This window comes from Eptesicus fuscus, chromosome 8 (genome assembly GCF_027574615.1).
Source record: "Eptesicus fuscus isolate TK198812 chromosome 8, DD_ASM_mEF_20220401, whole genome shotgun sequence".
Classification (NCBI taxonomy): Eukaryota; Metazoa; Chordata; class Mammalia; order Chiroptera; family Vespertilionidae; genus Eptesicus; species Eptesicus fuscus.
In genome coordinates this window covers 4,993,687-5,013,898 of record NC_072480.1, presented here as the reverse complement: position 1 = coordinate 5,013,898, position 20,212 = coordinate 4,993,687, and the positions used below count along the sequence as shown (strand labels likewise).

The 20,212-nt window shown below is 40.2% G+C and overlaps 1 protein-coding gene across 2 annotated transcripts in view; it reads left to right on the top strand.

Annotated features, from left to right (window-relative positions):
• The window catches only part of NBEA (neurobeachin), an 896,160-nt gene that overhangs the window by 472,049 nt on the left and 403,899 nt on the right, over nt 1-20,212 (top strand). The gene's annotated exons all lie outside the window — the stretch shown is intronic.

Here is a 20,212-nt window from a genome sequence, read left to right as displayed (position 1 = left end):
TCAGCTCATGTGAAACAGTTTTATCGGAACATGCTGTGCTCTCTGGTCTCCAGCTGAAAATGTGAAGGATGTTACATATAGGAAGTCTAACAGTCTGGTTAGGAATTTATATATACATTATTAAAATGATGCCATAAGTAAAATTATGTTTGAGCCTGTTATTGTATTTTCTCTTTATTATAAACAGTTGTTCACTATGATTTTCCTAAAACTTTACTGGCAGTGTGTACATTAAGACAAATGTAACTGTCATCATTTTGACATGTACAGCTTCTATCAGCTAAAGACCTGCATCCTTTGCAACTTGAGTTTCTTCTATGATATAGTATAATCTTTGGGAAGTAATGACTGCATATTTGGCATAATCTATTTATTTGTATTTCAAACCAAATTAAATTAAATTGATAAATAATGCTTACTATATATAAATTTTTATCAAACGAGTGGTATTATGAAATAATATTTTATAACATATTCCTTGAAAATTAGTTTATGTATGGTATAGAAATCCATTTTTAAAGTAACTTAAGTAAGTTTAGTATTATTGCTTTTTTTAATCAAGTTTCATAGTCTAAAAAATAGCCTCTGTTGTTATAACAGTGAATCTTAATGAATATCTCTCATTTAGATATTCCATGTTTGAATTATTTTTAGTCATAATAATGTAACTAAAAATTTAAATAAATACTTTACTCACTGCAAAGCAAAGATGCAACAAAATATTAGCTTTTTTGAATAACATAAATAATTTTATATAACAACACACTTAGTTCTTATAAAACTTTATTATTGTAAGAATTGATAATAATTATTACCCATCATCAGGTGATGAAAACTAGAAAAAAAATTTTCACAAGCTACTTACTCATTGTCATATCAGTTACAGAAACTCTCAATTCACATTTATGCTCATTTTGCTAGTTTCTTTCAACTGTGAAGTAAAAAACAAAAATTATTTTGTCATCAGTAACTCTGAAGAGTTAACAGAATTGAACCTTTAACACTTAAGATTATAATATTGACTTAGACAAAAAGAGAATGGAGAATTTGCTATTATCAGAGGTTTTTAGCTTTTGATGCTGTTTTATTGCTCAGTGGTAGCATTTGGGGTTTACTTTGTTTTATTTTAGGAAATAAGTTGGAATTACAGAAAATAGTTTAATTTTGTTTAAATTTAAATCCATGAAAACCTTCAAAATGCTCACCATAATATTTTTGGGCCATTCTAGAGTGTGCTTCTATTTTCATACAAATTTTTCCTCCAATAAAGATGATTTTGGAACAATAATTGAAACATGACTAGCTATAAATATACAGATCATGTATACATTAGTACAGCAAATGTCTATTCAGCACCTCTTACAGTACAATCACTATTATAAGAGCTGGGAATAGAAAAGTGAACAAGACAAACATTGAACTGGCACACACAATAATGTAAGGGTGCTATGATTGGGGTTGTGTAGGTATTAACGCAAACCTAAGGTAGGGCACTTCATCTCGTCTAGAAGAACGCATTATCCAAATGGCTGTGTTATCAGGGTGTAATATGATAGTCTTTTTGACAAATGATGCTGTAACAACTAGACATCCATCCACATGTGAAAAATCTAGACATGGATTTTATAACAGCACAAAAATTAACAGAAAGAGGAACATAGGCATAAATATGAAATGAAAACTATAAAATCCTAGAAGATAACATAGGAGAAAATCTCCATGACCTAGGGTATGGTGATGACTTTTTAGGTACAATACCAAACGTATGAGCCATGAAAGAAAAAAAGTGCTAAACTGGACTTCATTAAAATGTAAAACTTTTGCTTTATGAAAGAGGGTGTCAAGAGAATGAGAAGGCAAACCAAAGACTGAGAAAATATTTCCACAAGATATATCTGATGAAGCGCTATTATCTTAAAATATAATATGAAGTCTTAAAATTCAACAATAAGAATACAAACCATCTGATTTAAAAATGGGCCAAAGACCTAACAGATACCTCACCAAAGAAGATACACAGATGGAAAATAAACTTATGAGAAAATGCTCTACATATCATCAGGAAAGTGCTAATTAAAACAACAATTAGATACCACTATATACTTATTAGAATGTCCAAAATCCAGAACACTTGACAACACCAAATGCTGGTAAGGATGTAGAACAACTGTACTTTCATTTGTTGCTGGTGGGAATGCAAAATATACAGCCACTTTGAAAGACAGGCTGGCGGTTTCTTACAAAAGTAAATATACTCTTACTGTACAGTCCAAAGAAGTTAAAAACTTAAGTCCACATAAAAACCTGCATGCAGATGTTTATATTCACTTTGTTCATAATTGCCAAAACTTAGATGTCAAGATGCACTTCAGTAATTAATAGATAAATAAATACCCATTCATTTGTATGATACATCCAGAAAATGGAATATTTATTATTTAGTTCTAAAAAGAAATGAGTTTTCAAGCCATAGAAAGACATAGAAGAAACTTAATTGCATATTACTAAATGAAAGAAGCCAATTTGAAAAGGCTAATATACTGTATGATTTGAACTATATGACATTCTGCAAAAGCAAAAGTGTGGAGACAATAATAGATCAGTGGTCACTAGGGGTTGGAGGGAGACAGAGTGGAGAGGATTTTTAGAGCAGTGAACCTACTCCATATGATGCTATAATAGTGGATACATGTCACACATTTGTCTAAACCCGTAGAATATACAGTACCAAGAATGAACCCTAATGTAAAGCATGGACTTTCAGTGATAATGCTGTATTAATGTAGGTTCATCATTTCTAACAAATGGTAGGTGGTGATAACTTGTGGGGGGAGGTTTTGTGGGCTGAGGTAGTATCTGAGAAATCTATCTTCTGCTCAAGTTTGCTATGAACTTAAAACTGCTTTAAAAATAGCCTACAAAGAAAGAGGTTTCTAAAAAAGAAGCATATCCAAACATAATGTCATCTTGGTTGATAATTGAGAGATGATTATGACATAGCTATATGAAATTTTTTAAAAAAAGGAATAAAATTCTGGGCCAAGGGAATAATTTAGTGCAAAAACCAAGAGGCAAAAGACAGCAAGACATGTTGCTGGAGAGCTATTTTTAGTCAGCCAACAGCTATTTAATTGTGTGTTTTGTGCTACCCACATAGAACTTGAGGATCATTCCTCAAGGCAAGAGTCATTCCAGGAAGGGGTTTCTAAGATGTGGTAAGGCTGCTGGGGTGTAACTGAAGAGGTTTAGGCATAACTTGAAATGTGGCAAATGGATTTTAGGGGGTCAAGACTAGAACAGAGACGCCAATCTGAGGTTTCAGTAATCCTAATGAAGATGGTGGTGTCAGACTAACAAATAGTGCTACGAGAATGGAAGAAGTGGACAAATTTGAAGTATCTTTTGGAAATTTAATTAATAGAATTGCTCATATATTGGATTGTAAGAGATGAATGAAGGAAACCAAGATAACTTGATTTCTAGCTTTCGTAGCTGGATGGCTTATAGTATAGATACCGTTTACTTAGAATAACACGGAAAGGAGCATGGCTTGGATGAGAGAGGTTTTCACTTTGGGTTACACTGAATTTATGGCCCCTTGTAATGTCCAAGTGAAATCATTTGTGTAATGTCCAAGTGAAATCATTGACTAGGCATCTTGGAATTTGGGTCTCCAGCTCTCCAAAGTTATAGCTAGAGTGGAGATTTAGAGTTATCTGGTTGTGTGTGGTAAGTGGTAAGGACACAGATGTGATGCTCAGGAAGTCTTCAGAGTGAGAAGAAAACCTAGGGACCGGCTTTACTGCTCTTTCTATGGAGAATCCTCTTTCCCCACATCTTCATATGATTGGTTGTTTACTGTCATTCAGGAATCAGCTAAAATGTCACCTCTCGGAAAGGCTCCCCTTACCATCTTATTGAGTTAGCACACGTTCATCACATGACTCTCTTTTGACATTTAATAATATCATCTCATTATTTTATGTCTATCTTCCTCACTACAATGTACTTTCCTTAAGAACTCGTGTCTTATTTGTGGATATCTCCCTGGTATCTGAAATAATGCCTAGTACATGGTTCACAATCACAAATATTTATTGAAGGGATGAAAAAAAGAATGGTGAGTAGAATGTTTGAGGAGGAACGAATAGTCCAAAAGACAATAGTTAAGTTAGGATTAAAGGAGCCACTGTATAATAGGTCATTTCATCCAGACTTATACTGGTGAGTACCTATGTGCTAAAGATTCTGGGTACAGACCCAGACCCTGCTATAATGGAGCTTGGAGTCTAGTGGGAACAACAATCTTTTATTAAGTACTTATCTGTACTAATAAAAGGGTAATATGCTAATTCGACCAGATAGACTGATGTCTTCCCGAAGTCCTTCCAGACAAAGCCACAGCAGCTGCGAGGGCCGAAGAGGGCTGGCAGCCACGGTGGCCAGCAGTGACAGCAGCAGCGGGGTGATGGGGGTGGTGCCTTCCCCTGATCGGCCTGGTTGCCTCCCGCAGAGGGAGGCCAGACTGCCACCAGTAGGATATCCCTGAGGGCTCCCGGACTGTGAGAGGGTCAGGCTGAGGGACCCCCCCCCCCCAAGTGCACGAATTTTCATGCACTGGGCCTCTAGTTGATGTAATAGAAGTGCCAAAGGACAAGTAGAGGGTGCTATGGGAGCAGATTAATGAGGAAAGTAACTTTTGAGAAAGTGGTGATTTGAGTATTGGAGTCAGCTAGTATAGACATCAAGTACGTACAACTGTAAGAAGTTTGGCCAAGAAGGGGAAACTCATAGGGTAATTACTAAAGGTAGATACAGTTTTTAATTGGTGAGGGGAGGGTGTGTGGCATATTGTTTTAGAAGGAAAGACTTGAGTATTTTTAAATGCTGGTGGGAAAAAAAGCCAATATGGTGGGTGAGCCTGAAGTCCAGGGACTGGCCTTTCATTTAAGTTTTAGCAGGATTCAGGGGGGTTTTATTTTGTTTTGTTTTATGATGCCTTACATTCTCAATGAAGAAGGTAGTGCTATTTACTGACAATAAAGCAAATTTGGAGAGGTGGGTATTATATTTGAGAAGCTAAGAGAATATTGAAAATAGCCAAACCAACAGTCCACAGCACGAAGAAGATGAGCATTTGCTTTAAGACATTTACTTATATTACTTTAGTGAAAATAATCTCTTCACTGAGCACCAATCTCTCCCCATCACTACTCCAGATTATAGGTGCTTTCCTAGGTTCTCATAGCACCCACCTTCCATTTTCCCCTGGTTTATACTTCTCATACCATAGTGTTAGTGCCTGTTTGTAGTGTACAATAAACTATTATGTGGCTATTTCCACAGTTCCTATTATAATACAAATCATATGTTTACTATTTGTACTGAATTCAAATACCAGTTCTCCACCTGTTAGATGCTAGGCATATAACATAATCTTCCTCTCACATTGTTTCACATTGCAGAATAGTATAACACCTAAGAAAGAAGCCCAGTTTCTCTGAAGGTTGGAAATAATCTATACCACATTTATTACAACTGCTGTAATATAAGCTCTTAATAAATGGAAGGGTTTTGTTTTCTTATCCTATATAATAAAGAGGTAATATGCAAATTGACCATCACTCCAACACACAAGATGGCCGCTCCCATGTGGTCAAGGATGGCCGCCCCATGTGGACATAAGATGGCCACCACAAGATGGCCAGCAGGGGAGGACAGTTGGGGGTGACCAGGCCTGCAGGGGAGGACAGCTGGGGAGGACCCAGGCCTGCAGGGAAGGGCAGTTGAGGGGGGGGAACCAGACTTGCAGGGGAGGGCAGTTGGGGGGAACCAGGCCTGCAGGAGAGAGCAGTTAGGGGTGACCAGGCCTGCAGGGGAGGGCAGTTAGGGGTGAATGGGCTGGCAGGGGAGGGCAGTTAGGGGTGAACGGGCTGGCAGGGGAGGGCAGTTTGGGGGAACCAGGCCTGCAGTGGAGAGCAGTTAGGGGCGACCTGGCCTGTAGGGGAGGGCAGTTGGGGGTGACCAGGCCATCAGGGGAGGGCAATTAGGGGCAATTGGGCCAGCAGGGGAGCAGTTAGGTGTTGATCAGACTGGCAGGGGAGTGGTTAGGGGGTGATCAGGCTGGCATGCAGAAGCGGTTAGGGGCAATCAGGCACGCAGGCAGGCGAGCGGTTGGGAGCCAGCAGTCCTGGATTGTGAGAGGGATGTCTGACTGCCCGGGCAGTTGGACATCCCTCGAGGGATCCCAGATTGGAGAGGGTGCAGGCTGGGCTGAGGGACACAAACCGCACTCCCCGTACACAAATTTCATGCACTGGGCCTCTAGTTACATATTATAGGTATTTAGAATTGTCTGACTTTCACCTTTACTTTGGTTCATATCCTTTCAATTTAGACCTTTTACTTTCATGAATTTGAATTGGGAGTTCCAGATCAAAACATATATTTAGATAGTTGGGATGTAGGTACAATAGTTACACATTGCTCTGTTTTTCTGATTCTTATTCATTGGTGCTTACTAAATGCTAGGCATAGCTTAGATTCTTTGCACATGCTTGTATTTCATTGGCCTGGACATAGAGTATTTTTGTTAATTTTTTCTAATAGTTTAAAATGAAACCTATAAAAACACTTTCTCATGGTTGTTAGAATATGTCTTTAATTTGTCCTTGTGGGAATGAAGATAAAATTATTTAAGTGGAAATTGTTATAAATGTTTATCCTATTTAACAGCTACACTCTTGAATATAATTCATCAATCATAGCTGGAGAAAGCAATTGTGCAGTTGTCTATAATTAACAGAACAAAACCAGTTGATGAATGTGCAGCTGAATTAAAGTACTCCCTAGGACAGGCTGAAATTATAAACTAGATCATTTAAAGGAATCTAACAAAGGATCTTTGTAATTAAAACAAAGCAAGGTTAATGGGATGTAAAATTCCCTATAATGTCTTGGCAATAATAATTGGATTTTAAATTATTAAAATATGAATTGAACCTTAAAGCAAATAAGACTTTTTAAATTATGGAATTTGGGTGAACTTTAGAAAAAATCATTTGCCTAAAATAAACCTTTATCACTCTTTTGAAAGCATATAAGATATAATTGATGGATATTCATACAAAAGCCAGGTTGTAGTATTATTTAGCACTAAATTTAACCTAAAATTTACAGGATTCCAAGTTTTTATTGTATCTTTAAAACAGGGGGGAAACCCTTGTATTTATTGGGTTTTGAAGAAGAGAAACCTATTGCATCCAAGTATAATTCTTTAGTAATTAGTATATGGCCCCAACTTGAATATCCTCTTTTACTTTAACAATTACTATTTAATGATTAAACCAGTAAGCTTTGGTTTACTTGAGTTTGTTCTTAGCTTACTTATTGCAAGCAAATGTTTGCCATGATTCAGATGATCCATGTTTTTATTAGAAAACAAAATGTTGTCCTTGCTTTGCTCAGTTGAAAAATGCAAAAATTTCAGAGCCACAACTAGTTAAAAAACACAGCCCTCCAACAATAGAATTCAAATGTCAGTTATCATGGTATGTTAACTGTATTATATAAGAGTTGTTGGCTCTTTGATCCATAAATCTCCATGTAAATAATAGATGTAGCATTATGAGCAGTGACCAATAGGTTCCTTCTTTCAAAGTCTATCGATGATTAGTTACTGCACATTTGTATTTAGTTCAAACATAGACAGCAAAGCATATTGCCTCTTGTTTCCAAGTGGAAATTCACATGACAATTCCCAAAAGTGGATAATCAACATACTAAAGAGTAAAGTACAGCAAAGAGACAAAATGTGATGTTGCTAGAACTGAAATAGGATGTGAGTAGATCTGAAAATATGATAACCAAGGAAAGATAGGCAAAACCTAGGCCAGCATGAAGTGAAGGTAAGAACTATGAACAAAACTTCTGCACAGCAAAAGAAACCATCAACAAAACAACAAGAAAGTCCACTGCATGGGAGAACATATTTGCCAATGTTACCACCGATAAGGGTTTAATCGCCAACATTTACAGGGAACTCATACAACTTAACAAAAGGAAGCTAAACAACCCAATCAAAAAATGGGCAATGGACCTAAATAGATACTTTTCAAAAGAGGACATAAGGAAGCCAAGAGACATATGAAAACATGCTCAAAGTCACTAATCATCTGAGAGATGCAAATCAAAATGACAATGAGGTACCATCTCACGCCTGTCAGAATGGCAATCATCAACAAATCAACAAATGACAAGTGCTGGCGAGGATGCGGAGAAAAAGGAACCCTTGTACACTACTGGTGGGAATGCAGACTGGTGCAGCCACTGTGGAGAACAGTATGGAGTTTCCTCAAAAAACTAAAAATGGAACTCCCATTTGATCCAGTAACACCACTTCTAGGAATATATCCCAAGAAAACAGAAACATCAATCAGAAAGGATTTACCATAGCTAAGATTTGGAAACAGCCTAAGTGCCCATCAGCAGATGAGTGGATTAAAAAACTGTGGTACATCTACACAATGAAATACTATGCTGCTGTAAAAAAGCAAGAATTCTTACCATTTGCAACAGCATGGGTGGAACTGGAGAGCATTATGCTAAGCAAAAGAAGCCAGTCAGAGGAAGATAAATATCACATAATCTCACTCATTTGTGGGATATAATGAACAACATAAACTGATGAACAAAAACAGATCCAGAGACAGAGAAGCATCGATCAGACCGTCAAACCTCAGAGGGAAGGTAGGGGAGGGTGGGGGTAAGGGGGAGAGATCAACCAAAGGACTTGTATGCATGCATATAAGCCTAACCAGTGGACACAGACACCAGGGGGGTGAGGGCAGGAGTGGGGTGTAGTCGGGGGAGGGGGGAGGGGAGGATAAGGACACATATGCAATACCTTAGTCAATAAAGAAAAAACAAGCTGAAGTCACTTCAGTGGGATGCTAATTGAATATACTAGTAAATGGGTTACACAAGATACAGGTAACTCTGGAATGTTGACACTGTGCCCTTTGGAACAACGTAGCGAGTCTGTCACAGGAATTCAGAGAAGGTGAACTTATGGACAACAATGAGGAAAGTCATTGTGACAGAAAGACTGACAGTGGCCTAGAGGAAGTGATACCGGCCTAAAACTTCACTTTAAAGAAACTCAGGAACATGTCACCACTTTGAAAGTACAAAGAACAAAATGAAAGCTAATCCAAACTTAGAAAGAAATATGAAAGTTCAAGTCACCAAGGCTTAGAAAAGATGCTTGCTCCATTTTATAAGTTACATGATGAGAAGAAGACAAGTTCTGTTCAAACTCCTATTGACAAGTTTTTGCAAAGAAATAAAATACTTTAATTCTAAAGAAAGAAAAGAAAACAATATGTTGATTTAGTTTTTATATCATTGTGACATAGTTAGGTAACAGAGGCTACAAGAGTTGGCCTTTGCATTTGTGGTCAGTTATGTTGTTTAAATAGCAGAAACAGATAAAAGTTATCTAATAGGCTGTTGGAGGGGTTATGCCAACATGAAGTTATAGTGTATGTAGCCAGTCTAAGGATACACTAAAGATGAGAGATGAAGGATAAAATGAGCAAGCCAGATAAGACAAGAATACACTGAGTGGCCAGATTATTATGATCTCTGAACACATAATAATCTGGCCACTCAGTGTGTATATATATATATATATATATTAGAGGCCCGGTGCATGAATTCGTGCGTGCATGGGTGATGGGTGGGGTCCGGCCAGCCTGGCCATGGGGAGGGGACATGGGTGGTTGGCCGGCCTGCCTGCTGGTTGAACTCCTGGTCAAGGGGACAATTTGCATATTAGCATTTTATTATATAGGGTATACACTGAGTGGCCAGATTATTATGCGTTCAGAGATCATAATAATCTGGCCACTCAGTGTATAGTCATGGCCTGGGCCATAGGTTTTAGTCCAGAGAATCTTCCCAATGTGCCAAGGAACTTAAAACACTGAGTTATAGGGTGATTAGTACCCATATGTATAACGTAAGACTACATAGTTAATTTCTATTCCTCAGAAGTGGGGATTGGGGGGGGATGGAAAAATGGGTGAAGGGGATCAAAAGATTAAAAAAATGTGTATTAAACATGCAGATGCTAGGTTCTCACCGGATACATATGGAATCAAAATCTTTAGTTGGAACTTAGACATCACCATTTGTAATATGTTCTGCAAGTGATCAGGGTCTCAAATATACATCAGAGTTTGACAACTATTACACTTAATTCCCTCATTTTACCAGCCATGTAAAATTATCACCATCTTTGGGGGTGGGTGGGTGGGTGAGTGGGTGGGAAGAGATCAACCAAAGAACTTATATGCATATATGTGTCACCCATGGACACAGACAGTAGGTTGGTGAAGGCCTGGGCCAGGGAGCATGTGTGGGCTAGAAAGGGTCAATGAGGAGGAAAAGGGGATGTATGTAATACTTTCAATTATAAAGTTTTTAAAAAATAAATAAAATTATCACCATCTTTACCCATAACTCTCAACATAAATAGGCTTATATGCTAAGTCATTTGTTTTTCATCCTGCTCTAAGAATTATTAACTATTTAGGTTCACAGTAGATTAATGTAACCACCTGTTTTATGTACTTAAAATTATGAGATATATTTGAAGATGCAAATAAAAAATTATAAGAAATTTATATACTAATCTGTGGGACATTTTTTTCATCCAGCATAATTATGTTCCAAGAGTATTCTCATAACATTTACTAGTAATTAGATGGGGGAAATGGGTAGTTTTCAACCAATACTAATTTTCTCTTCTCTTCCCAACTTTTTAATGCCTCTCTCTCTTCCACATCAAGTCCTTAAATCTCAATCTGATGTTCTGGCCCAACCCTTTATATTTATCTTTCTTCTCTCTACTTATGCCCAAGGAAAACCCCAATTTCCATACTAAATCTATTCTGAGACAAATGTAGATCTGATTGTATTTTTATATAATCAGTTGACCCAAATGCATGAATAATTGATAGTTTTTATCCTCTGGGAAAGGTAGTATTTTAAGAGAATAACTAGTTTTCCCTGTATACTTTCTCCCTAGCAGCCCTGTGTGTAAAACTTTAAGTTTATGTCTATTCTTCCACTTTCCCTTTTTCTGCACCAATCAAAGGGCTCAGAAAGGCTGCTGCGTAGACCACACTGTGCCCTGGTGTTCTCATCTCTGTTTCCACAGCTAATGGAACTGAGTAAATTAGGTCAGACTTCAAAATAATGTTTGGTTAGTGTCACAGTTTATTACACATCTAAGTTATTAATATGCAGAAATGCTTTGATGCCCCATCAGATATGGAGCTCCATATAGCTAAATATTATTTTTATTATCTTTGGGGGTTTTTTTGCTTCTAGTGAGTATAAAGATAACCAATGTTTCTATGTGTATCTTTTAGAATAGTCAACTGCTCTTTTTTGTGTGCTTAATTAATGTCAAGACTTTGCAAGTAATCTCTCACTTGCTCCTAACAACCATATGAGGTAAGGGTCTTCCCTCTTTAAAGAAAATGTACTTTTGGGGAATGCAGAAAAGTTAGTGTCAGATACTTCTCAGGGCAACAAGGCATTTGTTCTGCTATTTTCATTAGGTAAAGACTTGTTGGCCTTAAAATGATTCATGAACCAAAGTTTGTAAGCATTTTCCAAAATAAAAATATTTAAAATAAAAATTGTAAAATTTTCCAGATTTTTAAATAATCTATTAAAGGACTGCAGCACTGGAAGAAATTGAGCTTCTCCAATCCAGCCACACTCTACCTTGCAGTGTCACCAGAAACTCTGTGCCTGCCTTTGAGATTTTGGGGGGGCCAGAGGAAGTGACACTAACTTATTACATCTGCTCCTGCACGGTGTGGCCACTTTACCTCCAATCAGAGTCTGTCTTCTTGACTAAATAAATGGGATCTTAAAATATAATCTTACAATTTGGGAATGTACTCTTTCCTCCAGTTTATAGAGACATCTGAAACTGTAATCAGGAAACTAAAACTCAGACACAGGGTAAAGTATTGGTCCAAGTTTTTAATGCTATGAAAAGGCAGAACTTAAAAATACAAGCTAGTTCTGCCTTTAGTCCCTCACTCATCTACAGATGATGGAAGACTAATTTGTCTGATCTCTCATATTGCCTTTGCTATTGATTTTTTTCTTTCATTAAATTACAGAAATTATTTAAGTTTAAAATTCAGGATCTCAGAGTCTTGGGTCAAACACAAGCAATTTAAATTATAACAAACTAAATAAAATTGAATACTTCCTAGAACATCAGCTCTTGCATTGTTGATAACTATTTCAATGGAAATAGAATACTTTGTCTCCTGACTTATTATTTTCTACACCCATAGCAACCCTGTTTTATAACAGGAATGAATGTGACTGAACAAATTGTTTTCCTTTTCTATTTCCTTTGAAAAATCAACTTACATGAGAAGGCAAAGACCACTTTATTTACTTCCTGTTATATAGATACTGTGAGGAGGAAAACATTCTGTAATAGATATTCCTAAGTTATCGGATATTTTTATTTACCTCATTTTCTGTGTGCTAAATGTATCATAAGATTTTATAGTTAAAAAACAGCCTTATCATTAAAATCTAAAATGTTATTTGCCCTCCTTCCTAAATTCATTCAGTCATTTATCCACTTCCTATCTAATAAAAGGGTAATATGCAAATTAACCATCACTCCATCACAAAGATGGCGGTGCCCATAGCCACAAGATGGCGGCGCCTAGTCCTCTCAGCTGTGCCGGAGTCCCCCAGTCCCAGGGGGGGCTCCTGCTGAGAACAGGCAGCCTGAGTGGCCTGGCGGAATGCTTGCTTTGTCGCCGTGGTGACGAGGCAAGCATTCCACCCTGGTCGTGGCCAGCCTCTGGGCAGCGGGTACAGAGCAGCAGGGGGTGGGGGGACGCTTGCGTTGTTGCCTTGGTGACAAGGCAAGTGTTCTACACCTGGCTGTGGAGGGCCTCTGGCCAGCTGGGGAGGGCAGTTGGGAGCCATGAGGCTGGCCGGGGAGAGCAGTTGGGGGCCATGAGGCCAGCAGAGGAGGGCAGTTGGGGGCCATAAGGCCAATCAAGGAGGGCAGTTGGGGGCCATGAGGCCGGCAGGGGAGGGCATTTGGGGGCCATGAGGCCGGGAGGGGAGGACATTTGGGGGCAATCAGGCCAGTGGGGGGGAGAGTTGGGGGTGAGCAGGCTGGCAGGGGGGGCAGTTGAGGATGAGCAGGCCAGCAGACAGAGTGGTTAGGGGCAGTCGGGCTAGCAGGCAGGTGAGCTGTTAGGAGCCAACAGTCCTGGATTGTGAGAGGGATGTCCAACTGCCGGTTTAGGCCCAATCCCACAAGGATATCCCCCAGCAGTTGGACATCCCCTGAGGGATCACAGATTGAAGAGGGTGCAGGCTGGGCTGAGGATCCCCCCCCTCATGCACGAATTTCATGCACCAAGCCACTAGTAGTTATATAATATCGATGAGTCCATACTTTATGACAGGTACCATACAAATCATATTAGATACAGAGATGAATCAGCATTATAACTTATTTAACAAACCTTACAGTCTAAGAGAGACTTGGTAAAAAGAAAAGAAAGAAAAATAAACCTAAGACAATGTTTAATATTATAATGCCCAAAAAGTTTAAGAAACTATGAGATGTTCTCTTAGTTCTATTGGGAAAAGTATATGATTGACAGGAGTTACAGAAAGAAGAAATGGCATACAAAAGTGCCCTGAAATAGTATGACTCATTAAAGGAACTACGAAGGCTTTCTAGAACATAGAATAACTCTGACAGAATGGCCATGGACAAGTTTGGAGAGTAGACAGGCATTTATATATAAGTTTGACTATTATCTTGTCTGTTATATGTAGTCACTGAAGAAATTTAATAGTAAATAACACTAATGGCAAAGTGAAAATGTATTAGAAGATAGCAGATTTGGAAGAGACAGAAAAATTAGGAAGCTATTGTAATCCAAATGAGAGATGAATAAGGCTTAAGTTAAAGCAATATTAATGCAGTGAATAAATATTAACCTTTTGCACTCGGATGTCGAGTGTGACTCGACATGGTTAGCATCGGTAGCAGCTTGAGAAAAAAGCGAGTGCAAAGGGTTAAAATACTAGAAGCCTGGTGCACGAAATTCGTGCACTGGGGAGGGTGTCCCTTAGCCCAGCTTGCACCCTCTCCAATATGGGATCCCTCTCACAATCCAGGACCGCTGGCTCCTAACTGCTCACCTGCCTGCCTGATTGTCCCCTAACTGCTCCCTTGCTGGCCTGATTGACACCTAACTGCTCCTCTGCGGGCCTGATTGCCCCCAAATACCCTCCCCTGCTGGCCTGATCACCCCCAAGGCTTTTATTAGTATAGATATGACCCTGCACAGAAAATTTTACTAACCCTGCTTTACAATAAGGGCTTGACGATTGAATCATTAGGACCAGACACCAAGATTTCCTTTCTTTGAATAGTGGAGGGAATACTTATCTAGTCTTTAAGTTGCCTGGAAATTAAAATGAGATAATGACTTAGAAAAGTATAAAAGCACCATATAAAGACAACTGTCTTTTTAATGAAGTGGCAAAATGAAAAACACTTTTTATTCTCCCCTTCCTTCCTTTACAGCTTTTATTTAAACTTTGAAATTTATAAAAATTTCACTCCAATCTTAATTTCTTTACATTCAACATTATTTTGTATTGGTTTCAGGTTTTATATTAGTTACAGAATAGTGGTTAGACAATCATATACTTTACAAAGTGTTCCCCGATATTTCTAGTACCCACCTGGCATCATACCATCATTACAACACTATTGACTATATTCCCTATTTAAGTGACAATGGGTTTACAGGTTCCTTTCAGTCTTTCTTTTGTGTTGCTCGTCCTTCCTTTTCTTTCTCACTTCTTACCTCATTTTCTTTATATAGTATCTCAATTGGCCATCAAAGCTCAATGAAGGCACTGGGACACGCTTCATCTATTTTACAGACCAGGAAACTGAGGCCAATTCCAGTTGGCTGTGGAACTGGACTCAGCACACAGGAAGCCCTCAGAGCCATGCTCTTTGCGCTTCCTAAGGGGCAGCCGCCCGGCAAACAGAACAAACCTTCCAGTCAGGCTTCCGAGCCTCTTTCTGGAGCACCTCTTCATTGCGGATGCTCCACATTCTTTCCTCTCCCCGTCCCCTGCCCCCCATTCTTTACTGCCCCCCCTTCTCCGGAGCAGGTGGAAGGCTTCACACTCACTGCCTAGGCATGCTCTGCCATGGGGCAGAGTGTAGCGAGCTTGCTTTTGGGTCAAGGCAGGAGCAGGAGTCACTGCCTCTCAAGTGTGAAGGCCGCCTGAGTGAGGCCCGTTAGCACTGGGAGCTTCTCTGAATCATGTCAGTCAGTCCAGTACCCTGCAGTGCAGCACCCCTCCACTGAGGTGGCACCACCCCTCAATCCCCGCCTCAGGGGTGAGGGTCCTTGCCCCTCTGCCAGGAGTCCTTCCATGCCCCTTGATCCCTGGCTGGGCCCACCCACGTCTTGGGGCCACTGCAGAACCTCTGTCTCTCTGCAGATGAGGCAGATCCCTGCCCTCGGTCTCCGCGAAGCTATGAATCTGTGGCCAGTGGCCAGGTCTGGGTCTCAGCAACCACATGCCTGCAATGTTCCCAGGGACCCCCGGGAGTGGCTAGGTGGGTCCGGCCTTGCCTCTACCTCCTTGGGGCAGCGATGTTCCCAGGGACCCCTGGGAGCGTCGTTGGGCCGCTGCCCCTCCTGGGGCCTGCGATGGACCCGGACCCATCCTGTGCCATCTGGCGCTGCCCACCTCACCACCTCCCCCGCTGATGGACTGGTACCTTGTGGGCGGTGTCTGGCACTGCCCACAGGGCCTCCTCCGCCCCCGATGGACCCGTACCCTCGGAAGCAGGCCATGGTGCTGCCCGCCCTGCCTTCGTATGCAAATTAACCGCCATCTTTGGTGGGTTAATTTGCATACTCACTCACTCTGATTGGCTGTGGGCATAGCGAAGGTACGGTCAATTTACATATTTGTCTATTATTAGTTAAGATATTAAGGAAAAATTGGCAAAGCTTGATGATTTAGTATAGAATGTTTTTGAAGTCCCATTTCAATGAATAGAGACTTCTATAAAAGCTGTATGGGTTCCTCAGGGATCTACGATTCCTTCTGCTGTAGAACATTCAGTTTCTACATAGGGCAATATGGGTCTTAGGAGTTCTCCAGGGCCACTTCTCCACCTAATAAATTGGTGCCTCAAAGAGTAGGTATGCCCTGGGTCATGTGCCTAAAAGAACAGTGCTTTGGGGTTTTAAGCTTTTAGCCAGGAATTAAGTAAAAAATGTAGCCTGGGAATTTCAGGTGAAGCCAACATCCTTAAGAGAGGCTGAGATGGTTCTAGTGAGCTCTCCTTTACGTCAACAGAGATAAAGGCAAACACATACACCCACATTAGTCCTGTTAGACTCACACTGACTAAAACCACAAACGTGTGACAATCAAAGAGGACTAAGTGCATGAAATTGAAAGATACTTTGTATGAACATCAATAAGGAAAAACACAAAAATTTTTTCCTGGTCGCCCCTAACTGCCCTCGCCTACCTTCAAGGACTATCAAGGTTAGAATTGTGAAATACAGGAAATAAAATGAACAGGAAGATTTTAAAAATTGAAACTTATAGAATTTAAAATTACACTTTTGGAAAAAATCTATGTATTGATGATTTGTCAGATTAGATAAAGTTGGAGGAAATTAGTAACCTGGAACAGTTATATTAAAACATTTATCCAGAATACAGAGAGAAAAAGAGATGACAAATGAAAAGGGTATTCATAGATATGAAAGTTGAATTAGAAAGTTTAATTTACAAGTCATCAGAATTAAAAATTCAGAGATTACAGAGTAGATGAAAAATTTTAAAAAATGATTGTCATGAATATTGTAGAACTGATTGAAACCATGACTATAGAGGTATAGGAATCAAATGTAAAGTAGGATAAATTAAAGAAACCCATCCTAGATGCATGTTACTAACATTGTAAAACACCAAAGATAAAGAGATAGAAGCACCCACACAAAATAACAGGTATGAACAAAAAGAGAAAAAATTAGCAAACAATAATGAAAGTTAGAAGAACGTGACATACTTTTAAAGAGCTGAGAAAAAGAATAATACTTGGTAATTGTATATGCAACAAAAATATTTTCAAAAAGTATGGGGGTGATGAAGTAATTCCGAGATCTTAACTTATCCCAGTCCCATTTATTCTTTGCTCCCCAGTTCAATGGGGGCTATTTTTTAAAAAAAAAAATTCACATTACAAGTACTGTACCAGAGGGAGCAAAATGGACCTTACTAGCAAATAATTTTACTTAATTATTTGTTCTGGCCTGTCTAATATGAATAAAGCTGGTTCCTTGAGGGCATTTGTGGAAAACATTTATAGACTAACTAGAGGCCCGGTGCACAAAATTCGTGCATGGGGGGGAGGGTGTCCCTCAGCCCAGCCTGCACCCTCTCCAATCTGGGACCCCTCGAGGGATGTCCGGCTGCCATAAACGGGCAGTTAGACATCCCTCTCACAATCCAGTACTGCTTGCTCCCAACCGCTTGCCTGCCTACCTGCCTGCCTGATTGCCCCTAATCACTCCGCTGCCAGCCTGATCTACACCTAACTGTTCCCCTGCCAGCCTGACTGCCCCAAACTGCCCTACCCTGCTGGCCTGGTCACCCCTAACTGTCCTTTGCAGGCCTGGTTGCCCCCAATTGCCCTCCCCTGCTGGCCCAGTTAACCCTAACTGCCCGTCCTTGCCAGCCTGGTCGCCCCTAACTGCCCTCGCCTACCAGCCTGGTCACCCCCAACTGCCTTCCCCTGCAGGCCTGGTCACCCCTAACTGTCCTCTCCTGCAGGCCTGGTTGCCCCAACTGCCCTCCCCTGCAGGCCTGTTCCCCCCACTGCTCTCCCCTGCAGGCCTGGACCCCCCCAACTGCCCTCCCATGCAGGCCTCGTTGCCTCCAACTGCCCTCCTCTGCCAGCCCGGTCACCTCTAACTGTCCTCCCCTGCAGGCCTGATCACCGCCAACTGCCATTCCTTTCAGGCCTGGTCTCTCCCAACTGCCCTCCCCTGCTGGCCTGATCACCCACAACTTCCCTCCACTGCTGGCCATCTTGTGGCGGCCATCTTGTGTTCACATGGGGGCGGCCATCTTGTGTGTTGGAGTGACGGTCAATTTGCATATTACCTCTTTATTATATAGGGTGTCTTAGGTTGCCACTGCCTGAGGTGATACATAGCAGTTGGGGTAAATAGACTAACCAAAAAGCTTAGGAGAAACACCTGCGAATGAGATGTACATAAGGGCTTTAAAAACTTATGACATATTTTGAAATCTAAAGGCCACACACATGCTTAGGACTGTATGCATGCTCTGGAAAGAAGCACCTAAACTCTTAGTACCTAAAGAAGGACCTAAACCCTTACCTTCTGCTGACATGGAGACTCTATGGAAGCAGGAGTGTATGCTAAGGTAGAGTGGAAACCTGCCTAGCTGAGTGTTGAAGGGCTGTCCAAATACAATCATACAGCCCCTTGGGAAAGTCTGGAAGATATTCTTGTATTGGTGAATGGTTTTCCACATGGATAATGAAGTTTCCCAGAATGACTGTGAGTCAGTTAAAAGGTGCTGTCTCTGCATGAAAATAACACAACATACATTAGTTGATATATGATGCATAAGTGTCACAGATAGGAGAACAGACTTTCAAGTGATTTAAGCAATTTCTCTGGTGTTTCTGAGGAAAGACTCTTCCCTTCCCCATCTGCTTCTCCGCTACCCATGCCTCTTTGCTTTGTCAATCCACTGTTTTGCTCCTGAGTGTAATACTACTAACTAGCCGAATCCTGAGCCTCTCTACCTTCCTGCTTTCTTCTGTTAATCTATTTAATTTTGTAACTTTCACTCATTTGCATATATTTGATTTTTTCCCCTGGCTTTCTTCAGCCTTCAGACACTAAGCAAAGACTTTGAACTGAATACCAAACATCTCACATCTTTCTCTTTTGAAACCTTAGTTATATAAAATATAGGCCGATGAATTCATCAGAATTGATTTTTAGAGTTTCTTACAGTGTTAGTTTAACTTCTTATTTTTTCAGCTCCCTCAGTGATTGAGATTAAGACTACCAATATGATTGTTTGCCTGGAACATTATTTGTGGAGGAGTTGGCGTTTTTCCCCTAAGTACTGTGGTTTCGAACAGATTGCCCTAGCCTTGGGTTCTTTGAATAACTTACGTTTTTGTTAACTTTGCTGTGAACGAGACAGTATTCCCATTAGAATGTGCCTCTGTCCCTTCCCAATGATAAGAGAGATTACCTTTACACGTTTCTAAGTGCTGCCTCCATGATCTGCTGCTGTGCAAGGTTTAGTGGTGCCTCTGTCATACCGCCAGGACGTTCTGCTAGGGATCTCATCATGGAGTAATGAACTCTGTATCAGACCAGACATGGGTTTTGGGAAGGTTTCTAATGAGAACTATCTTCAGTTTAGTGCTGCTCAGAATTTAAATTAGAAGATGCCACATAGATACTAAATTGGTGAAAAGATAATAAAATTTAATACTATGTTATTCAACCTTACTACCTTAAAAAACAGAAATAAATTCAATACAGTCAGACTCACTTCAAAGACATACATAGCTTTGAAAAATTAGCCCCAGCCGGATGGCTCAGTTGGTTGGATCATCTTCCTGTGCACAAAAAAGGCTGCAAGTTCAATTCCCAGTCAGGGAACATACCTAAGGTTTTAGGTTGGATCCCCACAACTGATCTCTCTCTCTCTCTCTCTCTCTCTCTCTCTCTCTCTCTCTCTCTCTCCCCTCTCTCTCTCCGTCCCTCCCTCTCTCCCTCCGTCCCTCCCTCCCTCCTTCCCTTTCCTGCTCCCTCTCCCTCTTCTTCTCTCTAAAAATAAATTTTAAAATATCCTTGGGTGAGGATTAAAAATTATATTTAAGTCATAATTTAGGAATATCAGGATACATAATCATTTTATTTTGTTTGTACATATTTATCAGTGAAGACAAGTTTGCCATGGGTAGACAGAATGTAGTGAATAAGTGCAGAATTATATGAGTTGGTATTTGGTAAATACAAAAGTT